The sequence below is a fragment of the Theropithecus gelada genome, chromosome 4, assembly GCF_003255815.1.
Source record: "Theropithecus gelada isolate Dixy chromosome 4, Tgel_1.0, whole genome shotgun sequence".
Lineage (NCBI taxonomy): Eukaryota > Metazoa > Chordata > Mammalia > Primates > Cercopithecidae > Theropithecus > Theropithecus gelada.
Window position 1 is genome coordinate 3,842,614 of NC_037671.1, and position 6,000 is coordinate 3,848,613.

Here is a 6,000-nt window from a genome sequence, read left to right on the forward strand (position 1 = left end):
AAGCGTGAGCCGCCGCGCCCGGCGTATTTCCTCCTTTTTACATTTCATAGCTGATTCTTCCCCTTCAACCCAAAATGCAAACATAGGCTTTAAGAGATGTCATTTCATTTCAGAATGACTCCCACATCGAGCTGTGACCTGGAGGCCCAGCCAAGGGCAGGCTTGTTGCCCAGTGCTGTGGAGACAGTACACTTGGGGATGTCCTTCCACACCATTTATCGTCATGGCCTGAAACAAAAGCACATCGCCATGTCCTTTTGATCATAGCACAGATGGAATACAAACGACGACCTCCAAGACTCCACCTGACCTTGCTCCACCTACCTCCCCAGCCTCTCCCACCCAACTCTCCAACACCTCTGGGTTCTGGACACAAGAGCCTTCCTTCAGTTCTGCAAACACACCCCACTTCTCCCACTCACAGCCACCTCAGCACCTCCGCAGGATGTTGCTGAATTTACAATCGCCTCCTCCCTTTCTCTCCCCTCCCACGAGCCTTTGCTTTGCCTGGTTAACATCCACAGGATTGCAGACGACTTGTCACTTTCTCCAAGAATCCTTCCTTGAACCCCAGATTTCTCCTCGTGAGACTTAATAACTTGGTGTCTGAATTCCCTGCTAGATGCCAGCTCTATGAGGGCAGAGACAGACCTTGGCTTATTCCTGCCACGTCCCTGGCAGCCAGCACAGAGAAGGGAGCAAATGTTCAGTGCGAGAATTATGAGTGTGACCCTGACACGGGCTGTGTCTTCTGTCTGTGTCACGCTGTCTGCCCAGTGTAAATGCTAAAAAAATGCTTGCAGAGTGAATGAATGGATGAATCAATGAGTTGTTCAGAAAGAATTGTTCACATCAACACAATTTAGCATTAAAATACTCACTATAAAATCATAAATATTATTATTTTTATCATTTAAGTTCCATTCAAGTGTTTTTCCCCCAGTTGGCCAAAAAGACAATTCTCAGGCTAGGCATGGTGGCTCACAGCTATAATCCCAGCACTTTGGGAGGCCAAGGCGGGAGGATCACCTGAGGTCAGGAGTTCGAGACCAGCCTGGCCAACATGGTGAAACCCCGTCTCTACTAAAAATACAAAAATTAGCCTGGTGTGATGGCAGATGCCTGTAATCCCAACTACTCAGGAGGCAGGAGAATCTCTTGAACCTGGGAGGCAGAGGTTGCAGTGATCTGAGATCGTGCCACTGCACTCCAGCCTGGGTGACAGAGCGAGACTCCGTCCCCCAAAAAAAACAAAAAACAAAGAACAACAATTCTGGGATGGCTGAAAAATGCTCCAGCCCACAGAAAGTGAACTGGGAATCTTTGTAAGGGCAGGCATCATTTCTCCCAGGACTGGAGGCCTTTTAAGTGACTCATAGTTCCCAAGATCTGAGAGGCTTCTCATTTGGCCCCGTCTCATGACCCATTTCTGAACATCTGTGTTGATTTTTTCTTGCTTTTTTTTTTTTTTTTTTTTTAATCCATTTGGCTCAGTGCTTAAGGTAAATGAGAAGTTTCACATTCTATCCTAACGGCTAATAGAATCTGGTTGTACTGGATGTGGCAATTCAACAGTCCAGCAATGTGGCTTCTCCTAAGAAAATATCCTTTCTCCTTATTGCCCTAGAATCCCAAGGACCTATGAGGAAAACCTCCAGGGTCCAAAGTCTGAGTTTAAAGAGAGAAATTTTTCACATACACGCGGCACCCAAAACAATCCTACACACACCCAACATGCACACAGCACCCAAAAATAACCCCTCCACAGACCCAACGTGCACCCACACCTAATTCTCACCAACAACCCAACACACACGTGCAACACCTGCATGTGCGACACACACACCCCCGCAACCCCCATCCCCACCCTCACGTACACAACCCGCCACACCCCAGCGCACACCACACACTCCGGGGCCTGACACTCCTCAGTCCTGGGCTGAGGGTCTCCTGGAGGCCCAGCTTCCCTCTTCTCTCTGTACCCCGTTCCATCATCTCATCCAGGCCCTACTGGAGGTAATTTGCCGTTATTCTAAAAGTTATTTTAGTTTTGATTAGGGAAGACTCTAAAGTAATGTCAATTCTTAGAAAAATTATAATGAAAGGCCGGGCGCGGTGGCTCACGTCTGTAATCCCAGCACTTTGGGAGGCCGAGGTGGGCAGATCACCTGGGGTCAGGAGTTTGAGACCAGCCTGATCAACATGGTGAAACCCTGTCCCTACTACAAATACCAAAAATTAGCCGGGCGTGGTGGTGCACGCCTGTAATCTCAGCTACTTGGGAGACTGAGGCAGGAGAATCGCTTGAACTCGGGAGGCAGAGGTTGCAGTGAGCCAAGATCACACCAATGCACTCCAGCCTTGGTGACAGACAGAGACTCTGTCTCCAAAAAAAAAAAAAGAAAGAAAGAAGAAAAGAAAAAGGAAAAATTCTAATGAAAGCAAATGAGGGGGTTGGCCTCCTGGTGGCTTTTGGACGCTCGTCTTGGGGATTGCAGTTGGATGCCACAGCAAATTGGCTGTGGATTATTTAGTAGTTCTGATTTTTCATACAACTGCCTCTGTTACCCCTTTTCTCATTTTTTCTTACCAGATGGTAGAATTGCCCTTCTCACCTTCTACCGTTACGTCCTCCTATCAGGAAAGCAAACTAGTGCGTTAAATCACCGTGATCACGACCACAAACGTGTGAATGGGGGAGGGAACCCTTTTCTCCATGAGGCCATGAAAGTGGAGGGAGGTTAGGCGTGTGCATTACCCCAAATTTTCCAGTGAAGGAGGATCCCAAGAGAATGGAAAAGTGGTCTCCTTTTTTGACACCCACACTCCTCTGTCCCCACACAGGGCACTGGGCTCTGCACGTTTGCTGTGTCCAAAGCATTGTCCCCTGCAGAAGGTGCACCCCAGTCCTCCCTCCACCTCTTGCTGCACTCAGACAGGAAGGCAGCGAAGCCAGCCGCTCCAGCCTCAGAGCAGGCACTCAGGGCGCTGATGCTCACCCTGGCCCCACAGCATCTGTGGAGGAGAGGCTGTGAGTCCACCCTTGTCTTCTGCTTATCCCAGTTGTCCTACCTCATTTCTTCTTTTAATTTCTATTACGGAAAGTTCCTAACAGGAACAAAAGTACAGAGAATTATATAAAAAATTCCCACATGCCCCATCGCCTACCTTCAACAATAAACACCTTGTAGCTAAATTTATTATTTTGTATTCCTGAGCTCACTTACTTCCGTGAATTATTTTGAAGCACATTTGGAAAATCATGTTAATCTGTAATTAAAAATATATATAACATCAAAAGGCATGGAGGACACTCCCTTTTTAAAATAACCACAATACCATCACCACACACAGAAAATTAAGATTTCTTTAATGTCAACACCTATCCTATCTGTGTTTGCCTTTCTCCAACAGTCTCATGCACATTTTAAGATTTGCTTGCCTCAACTGGGATCCAAACGAGGTCTACACTTTGCTCTGAATTCACGCTTGGCAAATACAATGATTTGTAGAACACACTGATACATATTGTGGAGTGGTTGAGAGATGGCCAGCGGTGGCCGCAGCTGCCAATCTCCAATAGAAGGCTGGCGCTGGTACAGGGCAGAGCTTAGGGCGAACGCTGGTGGGCTGGGGGACAACACGGAGGAGGGAGATTTGTTCTATTCAGTGCCCAGTTTACTCCACCACTGAGGGCCAGTATAGTGAAGTGAAAAACCAGTTTCACACACTGTGATGAAATTCTATAAACTCAGGATTATCCTGTCAAATCAAGATGACATGCCTCCCATTGTTGAAAAACACTCGAATGGATGGAACTTAGCAAATACTGCTAAGAACAGAACCCGCCGGGCTACGCTGCAGCGTCTCAGACGTGTTTCCACTCGCTGCTGCGACGTGTTTGTCAAAGTTTCCTGAGAGCTGCGGAGCGATCAGAGACGAGAAGAGAAGCACTTCCGCCTCCCCTGAAGAGCGATAACCTCAGCCAAGCAGAAGACACTTCAAACAAACAAACAAACAGACAGACAGACAGACAGACGGACGGACAGACAGACAGACAGACAGACAGACGGACAGACGGATCTCCCCACTCATTCCACTGGTCTCGTGCTTACCTTTCATTTTTCTTGGCCTCTCGCTTCCCGTCTCTCTCTCAGGTGGCATCTTAAAGGACTCGATGTTGAAATGGTAGCAGGCAGCAGCCCATCTTGAGGTAGCATTAGGGTTTGGGAGGAAAGATCTCGAAGATTGAACGTGCTTGGCCATCTTACACATCGAACCTGCATTGTTCCTCGGTTTTCCTGCGGAGGAGGATCCCCCTGTGTGGGACTGGCATCCTCTGAGGACTGCAGGACTGTACCCGGGTGATGAGAAAGAAAGGCAAGGCCACAGCACTATTGCAGTGCTCTCCGCAAAAGTCCAGCCTCGAGCCCAACGCTCGATTTTCCACTAAGCTGAGAGCATTTAACACCAGAAAGCCATTTCAGTTTCTGCTTATTTCTTCTCTACAGATTTCGAGGGGTGAAAAAGCACATTCCAGAAGAGGCAGTGGAAAATTCTAAAATAAAAGTGAGGCAGAATCAGAGGGAGGGGCGTGTCGAGAACGCCCCTACCATCTTGAACAGAGCAGAAGATGGCTCATGTGTTGACAGCTTCCAATCCCCCAGTTCCAGCGCAGATTTTCCAGGGGGAAGAAGATTACAGAGTCTGGATTCCTCTTCCATGATTCCAGCACCTCTAATGTCGTAGGGTCGTGTTATGAGCACCCTGAAGATGGCACTTCGGCACATGGTTCTCTAAATTCTGACCATTCCGTCTTGTTTTACATCCTCTGCTTTTCCAAATCCTAAAGCCCTGTGACACAACAGTGATGGAGCCAGCAGCCAGTAAGCATCTTTCAAGAGAGGCAGGCCAGCAGGGTCACCAGACCACCTTTCCCCAACTTCATCCCAGATGCCTGGTACTGTCAAGACTGCAAGCACTGAAACGTGACCCTGGTGTCTCAGGCTAGAACAGCAAACCCCCAACTGGGTTTTTAAATTCTCAACAATTTGTGGAAATTAGGAGATGTTGTATGAGCATGTATTTTACAGGACTTCCTAGAATGCCTTTTTGAGAACTCTGGAAGGGGAAGAAGGAAATATCACCCTAGGAGAAGTAGAATGAAGTGTGTACTCTCTCCTGTCTCTCTTTTTCTCTCCTTCCTTCCACCCCATTGAGAAATCTACAAGCCTGAAACCTGGGCGTCCATCATCTGACCCCGTAAATTTGCCTTTCTGAGATAATAAGATGACACAGCCTTTGCCAGGTCAGACGCTACTTTCATAAAAACTGCTGAGGTGGTGACCCAATGCCATGAATCAGGATATAATCAAATTTCATATTTCTTCCGTGAGCTTCAGCAATGACGCCCACTTTTCATGGATTGTTAATCAGGGAAGACTCATACACGCCTCTCAGAATCACCTAATTCAATCCTCAGAACAACAATCTAGGTGAGATGGTTTTGTCCCATTACAGGCGAGCTCCAGGCACAGAGAACCAAAGGGTTTCCACAGGCAACACGCGTAGAAGGGATTGTAACCCACAACCATCTGAACCCAAGCCCTAAGCTTCAAACCAGACACTGTGTTGCTTCTGCTTTATACCCAGGCCCTAGCTGAACACCTTGACTTTACCAGGCATGCAAGGAGGTTCTAAGTCCACTTTGGCTGGAGGCAAGAATTAAGTAGAAGTAACCTGGGTGTTACTAATAAGTTCAACCAGGGCCCAGCAATCAAGGAGGGCTTCGTGGAAGAGGTGGAACTTGGAGTGGCCTGGAAGAATCGCATAGAATCAGCAAAACCATGGAAGTGACAATGAGCAGGGAACACATGCAGTCCCACTGTGACAGGATGCACGTGGGTGATGAGCAGGCATGTCCTCAGATGGGCAGGCAGGACCCTGGAAAACAGGAAGTGGAGTCTGTGTTTGACAGCGGAAGCAATGGCAACCACTGTC

General features: G+C 47.9%; 1 long non-coding RNA gene across 1 annotated transcript in view; it reads right to left on the bottom strand.

The window, feature by feature from the left end:
- LOC112623218 overlaps positions 1-5,800 on the bottom strand; it is a 152,272-nt gene extending 146,472 nt beyond the window's left edge. The window contains exon 1 of the long non-coding RNA XR_003119105.1: positions 4,116-5,800. This is a non-coding gene — a long non-coding RNA (uncharacterized LOC112623218). The remainder of the gene's footprint in view (positions 1-4,115) is intronic.
- Positions 5,801-6,000: the final 200 nt, after the last annotated feature.